We start from the raw sequence: 20,090 nt of genomic DNA, 5'->3' as shown, positions 1-20,090 counted from the left end.
ATCCTATTGTCATTTTGTTTGTTGACAGATCTTAGCTCCTGTGTTCATTGCCCACAGATTATTACCAACTGGTGTAGCTAAATCTGTCTAACTCCTGCAGGTTCCCCAGAGCATAGTCCTTCCAGACCAACCACTCATTTACAGTAAGACCCATCTGTTGCTGGGCTCCGTAGCAGAAGGTGTCACTAATTAGCACTTCTCCCCACAGGAGCATCACTCCCCAAACTTATGTTCAGTTTAGGATGTGACTTGTAAGTCTTTATATTTGTATTTGTATATTGTGTCTTTGGAACTTTAAGAAACAAAACAAGTCTATCTGGCCTACGACTGTGAGGTGTCTTTAACCAAGCAGGGTTTGACCATGAGTGTTTCACAGCCATTTGCTGGCAAACAGCAGTGAAGCTCTCCAGTGCCACCAGCAGCAGATGGCAGTGCCCTCTGGGAACTGATGCCCACACGTGCACCTTGCCAAAGCCAACCCAAGCTTGGGCTGCCTCTGAGTGCTTTCAAAACTAACCTTTGACTATACTGCAACAAAAATGCTGATGGCCACGGCTTCTTTACTGGATTCAGAGGCATTGCACAGCCTTTATGCCAAGAGCCAGATAAAAGGGAGCTTGTTTTGCTGATCTTGGGTATTGTTTGCTACAATTGTTTACCACTAAACAGATACCTAAACCAGATACAACCAGGTGTGTCCCAAAGTTAATTAGCAGGTTTCTGTGGACTGGCTCAGTCCCTCATTAGCTCCTCTTGTTGTAATAACCACCATCAGGCAGGGGAAGATGATCCTGCATGTGGCACCTTGCAGGGGGATGAGGGGAGATATTGTGTCCAGCATTCCCAGTATTGAAGAATCATAGAAGTGGAGAAGAAGACTTTGCAAAGAAAAAAGAAGAGAGAGAGAGAGAGATTTGGCAATTACCATTATCTAGAAGAATGTCTGCTGCTGTAAGCACACTGATCATGCCTGGGCTTACAGTTCCTTGGATCTGTCAGCAATGACTCAGTCACTTTGCATAGTGAAACCACAAACGAAGGTTGTATGGAAGCTGCAGCACCTTGCCCCCACTGCCGCTGCAGGGCAGATGTCCTGCAGTGAGTGCTTACAGCTCCTTTTAGGAACTACCATTGCACAAGCAAGCCACAACCACTAGAAGGCCAAAGCCGCAGCAAGTTGATCCTTACAAACATTACCTGGGCTCTATATTTCATACACCCTCCCAGTTTGCTGGCTTCTCTGAGTACCTTTTGCGCTGGTAGAATAGTGATATGTATGGCTGACAAAAATCACTGCAGAGAGGGTGTATTTCATCAACCATGTTTTGCAAAGGAAAATTTTAAAGAAAAACATAGTATGGATGTCTCTACCGAAATGCCCCTTACTTCATGAATCCATTGCCTGGCTTTCTCTCGCCTGCATTCCTTTGTTCCTTTCTCTGACCCTGGCCAGGTTTTCCTTCATGATGAAGTACGGAAAGAGCTGCATTCTGATCTATTTCATGTTAGAAGCAGCACAGCATTATCCTACCGACACAACAGTGTGACTTTTGACACATGCAAAACTATATGATTCTTTTTTCCATTGGGGTTGTTTCTTCCCAATAATTTTAGCAAGACCCATGCCCCTTCCCTTTCTTTCTCATGCTCAAATCATGCTTGCTTTATTATATAATTAGTATTGCAAAGGATTAATTACTTTTGGTCATTCAGGTTACTGAATAAAAACAAGGGCATCCCAGTTCTGAGTAACAGTGTTCTATATTATCCTTGTTAACATTTTGTCTGTCATACAAAAATAAAGATTGAAGACAAAGCCGTCAGTGATCTCATTCCATTTCATGCAAGGAGCTCCCCTCGCTGTTAATTTCTCCTCCACGCTATGTTAATTTGATTCAGTCCTCAGGCTCCTAACAAGTCAGCAACACTGTCCTCATTAAGGAAAGTGAAGATATCATGAGGGAACTATAATATTAAATGAACGTGTGTAGCCTCATTTCTTAGAGCATCACATGATAGAAGAGCAAAAACCTACAGTTTTGAGGGGAGTGTGGAAAACACCTCTGTCAGTTGACCTTCCTGGGGAAGCACTTGCAATGCAAGTAGTTGCTTCCTGGTAAACTGCTTATGCTCCAGAAATCCACTCAAACATTAATTCTTTTGTGCAGATTCTATGCCAAGTGAAAAACTCTCAGACTTGAACATTTTAGACTGTGTATGAAAACTGGAAGCAGTCTTAACTGGAACAAAACTGCTCAGAAAAACAGAAAGGTGTTCTCAGTGAGTTGCGGACGTTATTATAAATGGAAATGTATTGATTTATGACAGCCAAAGACCTAGCCATTTGTGTCCCAAATCCCTCTAGCCAAAACTCCCATTTTTCCAAAGTAGCCTGCGATCTACCTCAGACTGAAGAGACAGGCTCTGAACGGAAATCCAAGTATCCTGAGCAGGTCTTTGGTTCTCTCAGCCTGCAACCTGTAGGTATTCATGGTCTTGATAAGCTTTGTCTCCTTCCCTGTGTCTTCTGGCTTCATCCAGAGCTGAGTTTTCTAGACTAGATGGGATGTCCAGTTCTACCATGCACAAAAACCACAGCAGAACCCATTGCTTTGACGAGACATGCTGTGCTCACAATTTCCTTCCACATAAATGGCTGGCCAAGGCCGCCTTGTTTTCATTACCACTAAGCTGGAAGGGAACCAATAACAAGAAAAAATAAAGGAAGGTTGTAATTGGGCATTAGAATTAGCAAACTTGGTTACTCTTAATGAAAATCTTGTCTAAAAGGCATTTTATACTTCCTTCATCTTCCTTCCAATTAATCTGGATGGTATAAAATCATTGTTGGTATAAAATACAAAGAAACAATTTGATGACAACTTGTCATAACTTGCTCCTGTGTGCCAAATTTCACGGTGTCTGTGTATGTGCATGGTAGGCATTCATAAAACCAGCTTCTTTTCTGCAAGCTGGCAAACAATATGAGCGTGCTATTCACAAGGCAGCCAGTGGCGAGCAGAAAGAATAAATGCAGTGTCATGCTCATACCTTGTAATTCACCTCGGAATACTGACCCAAGGTACACCCCATCACAGCTGCATTCTGTTGTGTGGGAATGCTTCAAATGAAGGTAATGTAATTTAGGGAGAGGTGGTTAGAATTGTATAGTACCAATGGCAATGGAAAATCCCTAGAGAGGGAGAGCATCTGTGAAAATGATGGAAATTCATTGTGCTGAAAAAGATGTAAGTAACACTGGCTTTAGCAGTGGGAAAGAGGAAACGGTAGGTCACGGATTAATAATGCCATTTTTCCTAGCTTTAGCTTCTGCTGCATGAGTGTCTAAAAGAGAGACCCTTGTTTTGAAAATACAAACTCTGTTCTCAAATCCCCATACAGCTTCATGTGGGAGAGGGCTGAGGAGGAAAAGGATTAATGTTACTTAGCTCTGATTAGTGAGATGCAGGGCGGAAGAAGGACTAAACTTAATGAGGGAGATAGTGAGCACAGGCATAACCAGGCAGCACACTCTGTGATAATTGGGTGTAAAAGTCTATTTGCCAGACTCACATAACAGAAGTTTCCATCCTGAGATTGCAGTACAGGCTTTTATGTCATTTACTGCTAGTGCCAGGGCAGGTCAATGAATGGATTGTAGCAAGGCTCCCCCATCCACTGCCATCATCTAACACACAAAAAGTAAGTAAGTCTGTATTTAGTGCTGTGCTCCTAGTTTCTAAACAAAAGAGAAACACATGAATCTATGAGAAAGGCCTTTACTTCACATTCTCCAGTCACTGTTTCTGCATATTCTTTAGATTTGCATGTTGTGACTTTTTTGTCCCCCTCCAAGCTACCTAGTTAGAAACAAATAAAGATTCTGGGGGGTTTGGTGGGTTTAATTGGTTGGGGGGAGTGTGTTTAGCTTCTACTGGAAAAATGAATCTTCCTTGGGAAAAGCAATGTCCCATATGGTCGAACACTTGTGATATTGGAACTCTCTGAATTCACTGTTGTTTGCTTCAGCAATTACCTGTGACTTTGACCTGAAACAATTACAGTGTGATTTTGAAAACACTCAAAGAAATCATTTTACCTAGAGGTAAAAATCTGGGAAAGCCAGCTGTATGTCAAGCACTTGACTAGAAGTATTATAAAAGGGTCATGCTCAGGGATGACAAGCCATTCCACACCAGAATAATGTAATTCTGTGGGGAAATGATTGCACAAGAGTGCACAGCCAAAATACATTACTTGGCATTGCTCCCATCTCAGAGGCAGGTATCAAGCTACTTGTGCATGGAGAAATCTACCCAGCTGTCTTTTGTCTGCTACCTGCAGAATCCCATTAATTTCATAAACATGTTAGTTCCTTAAATCCACAAAATGTTATCCAAGGATATTCTTAGCATATGAGCAACTGGGAATCAATAATAGCCTTGGGAAGGGGCAAGAAGGAGAATAAGGGTTAATAACAATTATTCATGGAAAGTAATCTAAACCATCTTTTAATTTAATTTGGAGTGCCAAATTTAAAGGATTCTTGAATGCTAATGCCATTTTCATCATGCTGATCCTGTGTCTTAGTGAGTAGGACCAGAGTATTACTCATTTTTTGTGACCCTGAGTTATCAAGGACATGCTGGGCAAACAGCCAAGGTAATACAAGCTCAATAATAATAATCTATACTTAAAGTTAACATGATGGCTATTACATGATGGCTGTGCCAATTGGAGGAAGGTTAGGTCTTCCAGCTCTGGTAAATGCTTGACTTAGCACTTTCTTTAGTGCATGAGAAATGTTATAACATAAAGCATATATCTTACAAGTGGGAGAAAAGTCAGGCAATGTAAGCAGCAAAGAAATGGGAAGAGGTAGCAGAATGATGGGGGTGGAGAAGTAGTGAATTCAAAAGCAGTTTGGACATGTTTCTTAGAAAAAAAAAAAAAAAGGCAGTAAAACTCCCCTGGCTCCATCTGCACATAGGACTGTCATTGTGTGTGCCAGGAGAACAGATCAAGAGATTGATAGAAACCCTGTTCTATTTAAAGGACATGGAAATGTGTGGAATCGAAGAAGTTAGAAGTGACAAAAAAGGCCAGTGAAAGACTATCTGTCACCTAGGATTGCACTCCGGCGTACATTTCTAGGGATGGCTGTCAAGTTGAGTTATTAAAGTCTTAAGCCCTCCTCTTGTCTGTCCCCCTTCAAACTGTGCAGTTGTACTTTTACCTTCAGTTTTCAACCTTTTCCAATAGGTATAACTGTTCAGCACAGAAAATAGATACATTTCACAAATATATGTATTTCTTAATGTACATACTTGGATTTTTTTTAGCAAGTCTTACTTGTCTTAATTACTTCTGTGGATCTCATGGACTCTCAAGGATCTAGAGACAGCCACTGGCTTCACCCATTAATTGTCGATCTTGTGACCCACAGTGTTCCAGGGACTGAAAAAGAGTAAGTTCCAGAACCTGTCAGTTCCTTTAGACTGTATGGATAAGATGGTCATGAAGCTCTTTTTCAGCTTGTGGGTTTTGTCCAGGCTACCTGGAATCTGATGTTGTATCCATTGTATGCTTTCTTTATAGAATCAGCAGAAGATTAAGCTCTTTGATTATCTTCCAAGGAAAATCAGGAACTCCAGCTGAGTTCTCTAGCCTAAGATAGCTGTTAAGATAAGGCTTGTTCCAACCCCACATCTACTCCATGGTCAGGCTCACTCAAATTAGGCAGTCTGGCCACTTCCACTGATCTAGCTATATTATTCTTCAGTCCTCTGCCAGGTAAAGGCCCTCTCAGAGGGCTTATGTTGATGCTAAAGTGACCAGGAAAGCATAAGCTATTTATTTTTTGAATAGGCTAAACTGGCACTTTCCCATACTGTTAACTTTCAGGGATAGACACCATTTATCTCACCTCCCTGAATAATCAAATACAACGACACCTACTGCAGAACTATTTTGGAATTCTGTTGTTTTGAACAGCAGAAACATTAACTTTTATGTGACTATAGTATTTTCAGTCAGGCCAGCATACTGAGGCCCACATGGTTGTTGAAAATCTTACTCTTAGTAGCAAGAGAAAGTACTCAACAAGGCACATGTGAACTGAGGGGTAAGAAAACCAGCTTGTGTAAGTACACCTAGCAAGATGGACTGCACAACACAGAATGGGCCCAGATATTTGGAGTCTCAGTTGGTGGCATACTCACAACCCTGTTGCATTCAAACTGAGCCACGGAGCTTTTAAATGAAAAATGACTTCACAGCAAAGGAAATTGTTTCTAAGCACAGGTCTACTTTAAAAACACATAAGATCCTAGAGCTAATCAATATGTTTTGCCTATCACGTCTCTTCTTACACAGTATTTTTAGTAATGTAGTGCAAATATATCATTCTGCTTTTCTTACAGAAAAACCATGGAAAGCATTTAATAGTATGTTTAACAGGTATTCTAGTGAAATACACCCTGCTTAAAGGTCACACCTTTTTGAGAGAGACCTTAGATTTCTATGTAAAGTGCAGTAGGTTTTACTTAGAGGACTAAACCCAAATGTTGACATGGTGCTATAGTATTCTGTGAAATTACTGACTCCACCTCACCCTCAGCTTCAAAACACACAGATACGTTAGAGGAACCCTCCAGGAGCATTAATACGATGATGTGTCAGGAGCAGGCTGCAGCGAGGGGGTGAGGAGTTCTGACCTCACAGAAAGCCGGAGTGTCTCAGAGGGCTCTTCACTAAGCAGCAGCAGCGTTTTCCAAATGTGAGGGTGGAAACAGAAGCTGCTCAAAGGGAAATTACCCTCTATGTTGAGAAGTCATTTTTTCTAGGTGAAAAGGAAGAGCATTTGCAAACCCACAGCGTAAAGATGTAAATATATATATTTTATTTAATACATTTTAGGAGAAAAGGTAGTCGACGATAACTTAAATGGCAATGTTAAACTTGCTGTACAGACTATTACAAATTTAAGCTTGAAATGAGTCCAGCACACCAGCAACGTCTCAGAAATTTCTAAGGTTTCTGTTACCATGGTAGCTGAGTGGCAATGGGCTTAATCCTGCACTCACTGAGTCCATAGTCAAACTTCTCCTGGCCTTACTGATGCTGGATCTGACCCTGTAAATCCTAGCATGCTGGAGACCAGAGCGTGATTTCTAAAACCTTTTTACCCAGTTTCCCACGACAGCTTGGGTTGGGAATTCTGTGGAGACCATTCACTTGAAAGAGTTCTGGGGGAGGTTTCTTTCATTCAGCAACAAATCCCTGCCTGATTAAAATAACTATGTTGACAGCCCAACAGGAAGCCATGCCATCCACTCCTTGGGCAGCAGGTACTTTTGGCGCCATGTGCCAATTTAGAAGACAGGGAACAGTAAGGGAGGGGAATCAGGAGTCAGACAAGGTCCCTGGAAACTTCCAAAGTGCTTAAAAAAGAAGGAAATTGTTGCCTTGGTTAAATGCAGTTCCCAGTCTCTCACAGCCAACTAGACAAATTAACCATTATACTAAAACATTTCTATTGTCCTCAGAGGATGATGGTAAAATGTGTTGATTAGATAGTATGCAGGAGTATACACAGTAACCCCTCAGCAATATTACCAGCTCTGTGGAATAAAGATGCCTCTAAAAAGCCAGGTCCATAAAGATTTGGGCTCTAATCACCTTGTTTTATCTTCTCTTCTTGAAGAAATAAGGCCTGAGAGATCATACTGTCTATCTCTCAGCCTCCCCATAATAACTCATGAACCAGCTGGCTGCCTTCAGCCAAACTGGCAATGGGAAAGAGGTCACAAAAGTAAGAAGTTCCTGCAAGGTCTGTAGTACAGACCTTGTAGGAGTACAGACCCCACATTAGTGTCTTTAAGAGGGAAAGGGGTGTGCAATGAAGTCACTAAACAGGTATCATTTGAAAAGGGGTTGAGGGGGGCTCTGCAAGAGCAGAGCAGAGGAAATTGAGGGTGGTTTTTGGCACACTTACGATAGAAATAGAGAAGTGGGTTACAGACTGTGTGTGGGCAGGGAAACAATTTCAGAGGAAACCAGACTTCATTAATTCTGCTGCTTGGTCGTAGTATTGTTTTCTGTGAAAATGATGAGGATTATTAGACATAGCTGACTCAATTGCATTACCAACATGAAAAGGCCTGAGCCAAACCACAAGAGGATGATGAGAAAAGAAGCTTGAATGCTGAGAAACCATGCAATATGTAGTCATGCACAAGAAGAGCCAGTATCAACATATAACATACACTGCATGCTAATTAAAGTAATGTACAGGCTGAAAGCCCTTGGAAATAGGAAAGAACCTGCAGGGCATTTAGAGCAAGGATGGCACCTACATAAATCAGTATGTGTTTTTGGACATACATTCAGCCAAAGGGTGTTCTGAGGGTTCTTTGATGCTTTGGGAAGTTTGACAAACCAAAACACGTTGTTATAGCCCTTCCTGTGGAAGTGTTAACTTAGAACTGACTATTGCACTCTCTACACACTTGAACAACTTTGTTTTGTAGAAATATGCTTTAGAGCATCAGCATAAATGCCTAGATATAAAGCAAGTGTCAGCCCTAAAAACCCCACATCCCTCCGATAAGAGATCTCAAATGGGGCTTGTGTGGACAAATGAGGAAGCTAAAAGCTATGCAAGAGCTGCCTTGATGGAAGTGACTAAAAAGTCAGATTCTGCTTACATCTGTGGCTTGAAAAGCAAGAGCAATGTAAAAAGGCCAGGCTTTTTTCCCTATTTAAAGCTGATCTGGGAAAAAAAATCTGTGAATTTAGCTCCTGCTGAAAAGAGGACTGTTTCACTCTTCAATTATTAAAATACTGCTTCTTTAAAGGCAAGCAGAAGGCAGGGTGAGGAAGGAGTTTTGCTCTACAATTAGGAAGACCTGTTAAGCACATACCCCACGTCTTCATCAGGGGACAGGATGATAATCTTGAATAACTTTTTCTATTGAAGAAGTGTCACAAGGCTCAAGGGGAGTGCTAATTCCCTTTCCTACAATGACTCAGGCTGGGATTTCCCCTAGTTCTGTTATTAACCTAGTTGCTATTTTGCCTCCTGCCCATTTCATTGCTTAGGAGACTGCTGGTCATGAAAAATAAAACAACCCGCAAACAAAACAAAATAAAAAAACGCCCATGGCCCAGTCCTGCCACTGTGATCCCAAGTTATGGAATGCTGAATGCTCTTATGTCCTGGGACCTGCCCACAGAAAAGGAACATGCTTTGTTAGTATAGAGAGTTTTCAGGGATGTCGTTTTCCAGGCACAGCCATGGTGTGCTCTCCAAAAGCCAGGTAGCACAGATTTATTTATGTTTTTGGGGCAGTAACAGAAGTTTCTGCAGCAGAACAATGTAACTGGGCAATGATTTATGGGGCAGAGATTTGGTTAGATGACAGAGTCAATAGAACAGAGCAGCAACTTCCCTGCCATTACAACAGGACTGTGCAGTCCTATAATAATTAAAATTGCATCCCTGTGTAAATATAGGAATGAATTCATGGCCTTTATCTCCTGGGGAGGCTCTGCCAAGCCTATTTGTACACATTCTTATCCAGTGTGAATATGGTGCCCCATAATAACTGCTGGCTCTTCTGTACTGTTTTCTTCAGGAGATCTCAATCAGCTTCATAAATCTGGTCACCATAATTTCCTTTTTTCCCCTTACATTTTTATCCTCCATCCCCACCTTTCATTTTATAGAAGGTGAAACTGCAGCCAAGAGAACAGGTCAACAATAAGAGATGTTGAAAATTCCTGGACCCTGGTCCGGTCCTCTAATGGATGGGTATCACTCTAAAGAGGAAACAGTGTAAAGTGCTTTAAAATACTTCACACAGGCTAGAAAATGAGTTCTGCATAACAAGCTCTGTCTCTTGTTATTTTCTGGCTTTTCAGATGGACCAAATACATCATTTCTTTATGTGGGGTTGAAGCTCTTTGGATTTCATCCCTCTTGAAAGTTCTGCTGCTTATTTTTAGGATCTCAGCCACAGGTTTAACTTAATGTCAAGCTCCTGTGCTTGACATGCTGAATGTGTGGGTTTCTGGCACATGTATTTAAAAAGAGATGTGTTATAAATTGGCTTCCTAGGGCCTGAGGACTTTGGAAAAAGACATTAAAAGATATGCAGCATTAGAAAGCAGGACACCATCAAAAACTGCTGCTGTACAAGATGAGTCATAAGGTGATACCACTGATTTTGCTAGTAACACCAGAGGAAATTTCTGTCCTAGATTAAAAGCACTCAGATGTTGTGGACTTGTTCCTGGGGAAGACGTATGACACGCTTTATCAGGCTTGTTTTGTCAGCTGAATAAAATAACTGAGAAAGTAGGTAACACTAGCGTATTCAATGCAAGTGGTAGGCAATGAGAGGAGAAGTTCTCATATCTTGATCTTGCTCTTATTTGTAGACACTGACACATCTCCGCTGGACTTTAGGAAAGTAGGACTGACACCAATGTAGCTGTCCTTAATTTCATGCTTTCTCCTCCAGTCTGTTCCTCTTATCTCTCACTCCCTGCGACTGGTCTTTTTAGATTTGCTCTCCAGGAAGCTTGTTCATGTCTTTTTTCTGTTTGCCTAAGGCAGCAGAGTAGTCTATGTAGCTCTTCACCTTTATATAACATCTGCTTCCCGTCCAGTGGTATCTTTGCAAGAGCTGGCACTTTCATTGATACATCTGACGCAGGTACGAAATGATAGACCATTAATGCCCTTTCAAAATTACTGCCCTCCCACTGGCAGAGGCAAGAATGTAAGATTGGTATGTGAACCAAAATATATGATCAAGAAAGAACAAAGAGACAGAGGCACTTTCCCACTAGGATAAAACTGGTGAGGTTACATTCAAAAGATGGTAATACGTGTTCCACCATAGAACCAAAGAATCACAGAATCAACTAGGTTGGAAAAGACCTTTTAGATCATCAAGTCCAACCATTACCCCAGGACTGCCAAGCCCACCACTAAACCATGTCACTAGGGCCTCATCTACACAGTTTCTGAATACTTCCAGGGACGGTGACTCCACCACTGCCCTGGGCAGCCTGTTCCAATGCCTGATCACCCTTTCAGGGAAGAAATTTTCCTAATATCCAATCGAAACCTCCCCCGGCACAGCTTGAGGCCGTTACCTCTTGTTCTATCACTTGTTACTTGGGAGAAGAGACCGACCCCCACCTCACTACAACCTGCTTTCAGGTAGTCATAGAGAGCAATAAGGTCCCCCCTGAACCTTCCCCAGACTAAACCACCTCAGTTCTCTCAGCTGTTCCTCATCAGACTTGTGCTCCAGGCCCTTCACCAGCTTTGTTGCCCTTTTATGGACCTACTCTGGCAACTCAGTATCTCTTTTGTTGTGAGGCTTGAAGATTCCTGGGGAGGGTGGGAATATGCATCATGGGGTCATGACCAGCCCACCCTTCCTTTATTGTTAAGGTGGAAGGATTTATGTATTAATTTCTATTTCTGTAGCTCTTAAGACCAATACCAAGAGGTCAGGGCCATGCTGGACAAGGAGAGAGTGACACGTAAGAGGGAGACAAATGGGGGCCAAAACAAGAGGCAAGTCAGGGGCACTAGGGCAGGCTTGCTGCTCAGTCACAGGCAGAGGCAAACATCCTGACTGATGCCTGCTGCAAGCTAATTGGGTCATGCTGCCTGAGGGTGTGAAGACCATCTCATTTTCAGTGCCATCCTGCTGCTGTTACAGAGAGAAATAATAGCACAGTCCAGTTTATGTGAGTTCAGGATCTCCCAGATAACTGCCTGCAGCCTCAGTACGATCCCCTTGCCTCCATCAAGCGAAGGGCACCTCCGTCAAGTACAGGTGCTTTAATCCCCCATCATTTCAACATGAGGGAGAATAGCCAAATCAGATTTGAAAATGAGGTCCTCTGTTTCCAGCTCTTGAACTTTGAGTCTTGTCTGCCACCTCCCTCAGTTGGGAACCGGTCAGCTCAGCTGAGAACACCTCATTTTCTCCACCGATTTCCTTTGTAAACCTGTTGTGCATCATCTCCTTAGATAATAAGTTCTTCAGTATCCTCATTACAGCCTGTATGTACAGCACCACCCATGATATGGCACCAGCTCCCTCCTTGGAGTGTCCATACTTTACTAAAATCCAAACAGAGCCAGTGGAAGGGTAGAGTGAAGAGAAACAACTCCAAGAGGTTATGGGGAGCATTAAAAGGGTCAAATTTACCAGTGTCCCATTAGCTTCTGCCAGGAGGAAAGGGGCAACAGCATCTGTGGCAGCAGCTACCAGGAACATCCTTGGTGAGGGAGAGGGAGACTGTAATTGTGGTTGTTGGTTAACTACAGGGACCAGTATATCTCACAGCAACGTTCCTTTTCTATTCAGTTTAGCTTCTCTTTTGCAGCTTCTAGCTTTTTTCCTTTTATTTTAATCAAATAGAAGCAGTTGGAACTGGGGCCACTTCTGAATGCCTGATGCTTTGTTTTGAAAAGCTAGGGAACTACTGTGTCACCTCCATCTTGTCTGAATGGGATAAAAGACATCACAGACCTCTTGTAGGCTCCTGCATCCTTGTGGATTGTTATTGCAGGGTTAAGCCCTGTGTTTTAAAAATTGAGGAAAACTTGTATGAAAAGTGCCTGGGGGCTTTTGAACTGGTTTATAAAAATAGCTGCCTGAAGAAGAAGAGAAAAAGAAATCTGAAAAACAAATTCAACACCAAATAGTTTCTCGTGTACTCATCTATTCAACTAGTGTGGTATTAATAGAACACACAACAGCAGGGAGTGGGAAAAATAAACATATTTTCACTCACATAAAGGGACTGCCTATATGACTCACAAATGCAAAAATACAGAAATGGCTCCCCATGATAATCTGAAACTATATTATAACCACGGAAACAACTCAGCTTCTTAACTGTAACCTAACGTGTTAAATTCACTCAGTTTTATTTGAGGCCATGGACAGATTGAGTGATCAATCTCTATTATCCTGAGCTTTTTTTTTTTATCCCATCCTTACAGTGCCATTTTTCTTCTCACTAGACATTTCAGTTCATTTCCCTGAGCCTTCTTCAGCTTAATAGCTGAATATCAGACTTACAGAAAAATAAAGAGGCCCTCAAACTTTCAGAGGGAAGTGAGCTAGTCCGTGTGCATTGTGCATGAGAGAGGGAAATAGAGCAAAAAAGGGAGGAGAAAAAAAGGCAATTGTTAGTATTACATTTGCTGCACTTAGTGGATAAAAATTATGTATTCTAGCTTCATAACGGAGATGTTCAGGGTCAAACAGGTGCTGGCTTCAGATGCTGTAAAATCAAGAGGCAGGGGGTTTTTTTGTCTTGTAGAATTGGCAAACAGGTATTCCCCTAGAGAAATGGAATGAGGACACAGCAATTAAGTCTCCCGTTCCTGCAATCGGAGTGCTAATCACATCCTTAGCAACTGCGTGGTCACTATGGTACCGACACCATCTTATGCTGAAATCCTTTCTGATTCATTCTCCTGGTAGCTTTGGTGATGGTCAGAGCAGAGGTTACATACACTTGCTGACACTGTGCTGAATGGTTCCATCAATCTCCATTCTGCAATATTGGACTCTGTTGCAAGCGAAAATCAGCTGCAAGGCTAGAAAGAGAGCCTGTGAGTGTCCAGAGAATCTATGCTGTTTGCTTTTCAGAAACACTGTGCAAATGACAAACACAATGCTTCACTACAGCCTCTCTGCTCTAATAGTCTTAAATGTGAAGCTAATGAACTTTACCTTTCAACTCCATTGAACCTCATTATACTGTAAATACCTTTTGTGTAACATCTTCTTGTGACTCGGCTGCCAAAACCAGTAATGAAGCTATCAGAAAAGAAGAAAAAGCTATGGTCTTAAAACCAAGCCAATCAGATTCATATTTCCACAGCAAATATTTGTCCTGGGAGAAGCAGTGACAAATTATAGAGGCTGTAATGGAAAAATGCTACATGTTGAGACATTTGTGAATGCTAACAGAATGAGAAAATAGCATACAGCAAAAAGACTAATGCTCTGTCCCTGATGGAGTCGCTTAGAGTTGTCACTGAATCCCTCCTGTAAGAAGTTCTACCCCATGCATTGCAGACACAAATAACTGGAACCAGCTTTCATTCACTGAGTCGCTGACCTCTTAACTGCTTCGAGTGCTCCAGTGACACAGAAGAGTTGGAACTCCAGTCCTCGCTGTGTGGAGAGGGACTGCCAACTCCCTTGCCTTGCTGGTGGTATAGAGTGGTGAAGGAGAACTTACTCAAGGCTGCAGCCCTTTTTCAAATCTCAGTGTTTTGGTACACAGGAAGACTAACCTTAGCATCAATCTAGCAGAGAGAAGAAAACAAGTGTTTGCAGGAAGAAGACGGATGTCATGTAATTAAAGCATATGAAGTCTATTTCAGGATACTGTACAGTTACTGGGAATAGGAGAAAACATTCCCTGGGAGCATATTTTCAGTATCTCCTCAGCTGCAGGATTCTGTTCTCTGATAAAGTCAGTACTGATCATTTTTGGAGGCAGAACAGGTGGATGCTGTGTGGATCTAAGGTGACAAACATCTATTTTCACATGTGGGAGCTAATGTTAAAATGGAGGCATGGACACTGGGAGGTAGTCAACTGGAGTGGAGTTTCAAGTGGGACTGACAGAGAAGCAGATAAATGTGTGGCTTCAGAAAGATTTGCAGACTGGACATTTTCAATAATGCCAGCATTTATCATATACTTCTAATTGGAGGACCTCAGTTCTCCATTTTCCTAATTGATTCCTGTAACAAATATGCCTTGAGTGCTGTATACTGCTCACTGACTGCTGGGCAAACATTATTGGAGTGTCAATATTTGCTTTTTCCTAGAGCTAGCATTGTTTGAGAGGGTATAAGTCATTTTGGATAATGCTCTACTAGTGCTATATTAAACACACATGAAAAGCATCTTGTATGCTCGCTCTGGGTGGGGGGCTTTCTTCACTTTCTTAACATTGCAGTGAAAAGAACTGGTAGTCAGTTGATAAACCCAGAAGACAAGACAAGGTATTTCAAATGAACATGGTTTTACCTATCCTATTGGTATCCCATTCCTGGGGCCTTAGGTTCAGAAAGGGTGAGAATTCAAAATCTTTACCCATTTTACATTCTCAAACCTGGTCTCTATAACCATGCCTTCACTTAACTCCCCACCTCCTTTTACTCTGGGCCATGCTTTGTCTTAAATAGAAGTGAGCATCTTAACATCTTTACCGCAGATGGTTTCCTTCAGAAGTTTGTACAGCACCTAACGTAAGGGGTACCCTGCCCCTAATTAGTTCTTCTTGGTGCTACCATGACACAAACCTACATTTTCATGTTAAAGGTGAAGATTCTATTTCTTGAATGGGTGAAATAAAGCCTGACTGTGTATCTGGACAGAATGAGAAAAGTAGATGGTGGTTTCTTAATAAACAAGATGGAGGAATTATTTTCTGCTCTAGCCAACATATAACGAGGACTTCCAGTACTTCCAGGGGCTCATCTTTTCAAATACCACATAGATTTTCTCTGTAGCCCAAGAACTTGAGCAGTAATCAGTGTAGTGGAGCTGGAGATAACCTGATAATTGCAAGTTTGGGCAGCTTACCCAAAGCCTTCACCACAAACTTTATGAAAAACACTGCTCACTCTTTACACGAAAGTTGCAGTACACAGAGTATGATACTTTTGATAGGGTGACTGAGCTGCATAGCTGTGGAGTAATACTTCAGATGACCCTATTGGTCTTTTGGTCATTCAATATATATGTAACAGCGTTTCATATAAAACTCTCCCAAGATAGACAGAAGATCACTATGACTTCTGGTAAAATGTCTGGGGAGCCCACTGCTGAATCTGGAAAGAAGACAGAAGAAAAGTGGATTGCAAAACTCAAAATCCTGTGGTCTTGGCTCCCTGACATAGGTCAAGAAGAGGTTGTTTGGAAGCTGACCACATATTTCAGATCTAGAAACCCACACTACAGGACTTGAAGTTTTGAAAGGGTAGCTTTGTTACCATGGTTGTTTTGCTAACTTCAAGGTTTTTCCTTCATCCTGCTCTATAATCAGGTTAGAATTTAACCTCATATATAAAAAAATGCGCCCTTCAGTGGGTGTTCAGATTAGGTGGTTATTGTTGTGCAGGTCAGTTGGGAAGGTGTCTAAATTCACTACACGTCTTTTTATGCGTGCAGAAATTTGGTTTCATGAATAGGAACTCCAGGCATCTGGAGTAGATAAAAATCCACTGTAAGGATCTGAGAAGAAGCTTTTGCCTGTTCTGTGCTAGAACTTACGTTTAAATGAAACGTGCCAAGATCCTGCTGAATAGGATTTTGTCTTGCCATTAGACTGACTGACTGGTAACTGCTGTTCAGTGTAAGTCATGTTTTTCCTTTCTGCATAATCTGAAGAGAGTAAGAGCCTCTCACAGCTCCAGTTGCAGAGGATAAGTTCAAATATAAAAGCTCATGTTTTCAGCTCTCTGTACATTCCTGGGACATTCCCCAGTGGACCAGCTATTTCAATGGCCCTCACAACACCACAAAGCTCCTTGCTTCCTCTTTTTTCACTTCTGATGAAACTTCCTCCGTCACAGAACAGAGTTAATGGTCCAGACTTAATCAACAAAAGCATTTACATTTCAAAATAATGACACCCACTCAGCTGTTAAGTTGTTAATTAGTTCTCGGGCATTCTCCCTTTATCCTCATGTGCTGTAGCGCCAAATGGACGCGGCTGCAGCTGACAATCCTTCCAATTATAAGGGAGGTAACTTGAGCAAATGTCATCTCAGAGTCCTACCTTGCTACAGGCTCAGTTTACACCAACACGTGATTTCTGGAGTTCTCCTGATTTACCTAGGGGTAAATGTCTATATGTATCACACTGTCCTACTTTTAGCAAGTTTTTGCCTTTTCTTTTTGCATGCTGAATGCCTGCAAAGCAATTATATGCCTGAACTTAAGCCTCTCTGCCCCTTTATTTTTTAACAGTGCTATTCTTTCACTCTGGAGCTACTAATATTTGAGGTCAGAAAAGCTATTTATACCACTTTATAACTCAGTGCCATTTTTTTCTTCATTCTCACATGAAGGCCCTTCTACCCAGCTATAAAAAAGTACCGGAATATAAGTAAGAATCTGTCCTTTTTTATTTCTAGCACCCAGATACTTGCAAATGAGGATGAATGTAAAGAATCTGTTCCCAATTTCTGTTCCCTTACTAATAAAGACAGGAATACACACGCTGGGTTTCAGTGTCTTCCCCAGCAGATTCCTTAACAACTGGAAAGCTCCACCAATTAGTCCCCAGCACAGGATATGCTTCAGCTGCCCTGCTGGCAATCAGTTGCTCCAGAGCTTAGATTGATTTTGGCCTGTGATTATCAATGCTCTGGTTCTTGTCCGGACAGGACAGGCAAGATCTTAAAGACAAGAAGACATTTCAGGCAATAAAATCAGGATGTTCTACTCAGCACACAATTTCCTTCTATATCCCAATTTTGCAAGGCACATAAGTGTGTGCTTAACTTCAAGCACATGATTAATCACCTCTTTGGGAACAGGAAGTCTTTCACAAACTGGAGGCTATGTCTTCTCTTCTGCAGCTCTAAAGATAGCCGCCTTCTTTTTCCTGTTTTCTTTTTCTTCCTTCTTTCTCCCCCCCCTTTTCCCATTTCCTCTTTTTTGTTGTTGTTACCTTTCCCTGTTTCTTTTTTCCCTGTCATATCTAATGCAGTTGTGCAAAGTTCTTCTCTTTCCTAAATATGGTGTGTGGGCAGGGAGGCAATTATTTAAATAATAAGGTGTGGGGGGGAATAAGTTATAAAAAGAGCAGCATGTTCCCAACTTTTCAATGGGAATTTGTACTTCTGAACCAGTTCAATTTCTCTGGAAGCCTGAGGACTACGCACACGTAAGACTGAACCCGGCCTTTTTCTTGGTGTTCATCTTCTATAAATGAACCACTTAACTATGTTTTTGAAACTCATAAATTAGTAGCAAGAAGCTGCACAAATAGTAAGTAAAACAAAACAAATGAGTAAGAAAAACTGCATGCAAAACTTTATCCTTCCCAAGTCTCCAGGACATCTTTTGAATACCCTTCTAACATTAAGTGTTTGTGACCATGGCAAAAAATGTTTCCACATGTTGACAATGTAGAAAAATGTTGCAAATACTTTTAAAATATTTTAATAAATAAGTCTCATGTTTTAATCAGACACTTAGAGCCTGCATGTGTTTTCTGTAAAAAGCCAATGCAATGATTCTCATTTTCACAGAAATGTGATCCAGCCCTAGAGTTGGCAGAAGTTGTGGTTTTGGATCTGAGCTCCAAGGAACAAAATGCTAGAAATGTGATTCATGAGTTAAGAGGATCTCAGGTTGGGTGTATTTCACTTGAAATACTTGAAAGGATACTTTAAAGGACTTAACCACTTCCTGAAAGATCATCTCATGTGCTTATAAGGGTTACTCATGAAGGTTCACTCTATCACAAGGTTTCCAGCGTGGTAATTCATGGGCGGCATAAATCCTGAAGCATATCACTTGATAGCCAAACTTGTGACAAGCAGTGTACTAATTGCCTGTATCTGCAAAAACCTCATCTGGTTAAAATTCCCTTATTAAATAGATGGTTCCCTAGAACAAAGAAAGGAGGAACTGGGGGAGGGGGTTAATTAATTAAATATTCTTCATGCTACTACTATTTTTCTTCCTGACTCCTTTTTCTGTACTTCCAAAAAATATTCATCCTCCTAGAACTGTCTGTCAATAGCACAAGCAATCACAACAGATTATCCCAGAGGGGACTCTGATCCACTTTCACTGTTAAGACAAAACTTCCACTGATACCAATGACTTTGACCTTGAAATATGCATTTGTAGTTGACTTGTCATAGCTCAGCTTTGCTGCCCACTTGGCATGATGCACACCACACACCTATTTACTTAGGAAGCAGAATGAGAAGTGAGAGTTACAGAAAATCTGTTCTGAACTACTTCAATTTAATTTGGATATTTGTGGGATTCAGCAGAGAGTCAGAAGACTAACCTAGTTATGGAATAAGAATATTAGCCACTGCAAGTCTGGCTCTGGCCAAATTGTTTTTCACATAAAAACAATCTTTGTCATTACTATGAATATAAAGGGATTGTTTTTTACTTTCATGTGACATTTGGAGGCTCTGTTCCTACAAAGACTGGTGCATAAGCTAGACCTAAACCTCTGTGGAGTAGACACCACACACACACACACACACACTGTTCCCCTTTAATTCCTTGATTTCAGCATGTGCGAGGTATAAGGTTAAGCAGCTCAGGTATGTTTTGAGGCATTCTTGGTCTATCACCTGTACAATGGTGTAGGAGTCTCCTGCATATATTCACAGCAGCAAAACACCAGCTGGGCTATTGCTATAACAGTTTTGTGGGAGGAAGATATGATGGGGAACAGCAGAAAGAAGAATATCTTGGAAAATATTTCGGTGTAGCGTTAAGGTGTGAGGTGGGAAAGTAGAGAAGCAGGCATTAGATAATCTAGTCTTTAAAATCTACTGTATGTGGTTTGTGATCACTGTTACTCAGAAAAAACCTCCTTGCTCAGCCTAAGGCTCTCAATATCCTTACTCACAGTTCTGTGGCTTATTCACAAGCTTCTCTATTTGATTTGGTATTTTTTAATAAGAAAATGCCTCCTTTCCAAATCTTAATATTGGCAAGCTACTCTGGTATGCTTCTTACCCAGAGGAAGTTGCTCAGAGTTATGCTGCAGTCCTTTTATTTACTCCTAACATATATAGTTGTTTCTTGTCAGCCATTAATAGATAAGTATTTTACTATCTGGGGGTTTTTTTTCACCTACTAAAATCTTATCTATATAGTTCCAATGGTGTCTTGCAGCTGCAGAGTCCCCTTCCTCCCCCTCACTCTGTGACCTAACCTGTCCTTGCTCTAGAGATTATAGTAAGAATTACAATATCCCATTGATTTTTGACACTCCCTCATTCTTCAGAAATACCCATTACGTCAAGTTCTCCTTCC

Source organism: Strigops habroptila, chromosome 5 (assembly GCF_004027225.2).
Source record: "Strigops habroptila isolate Jane chromosome 5, bStrHab1.2.pri, whole genome shotgun sequence".
NCBI classification, from domain to species: Eukaryota; Metazoa; Chordata; class Aves; order Psittaciformes; family Psittacidae; genus Strigops; species Strigops habroptila.
Note: the sequence above shows the minus strand (reverse complement) of the source record.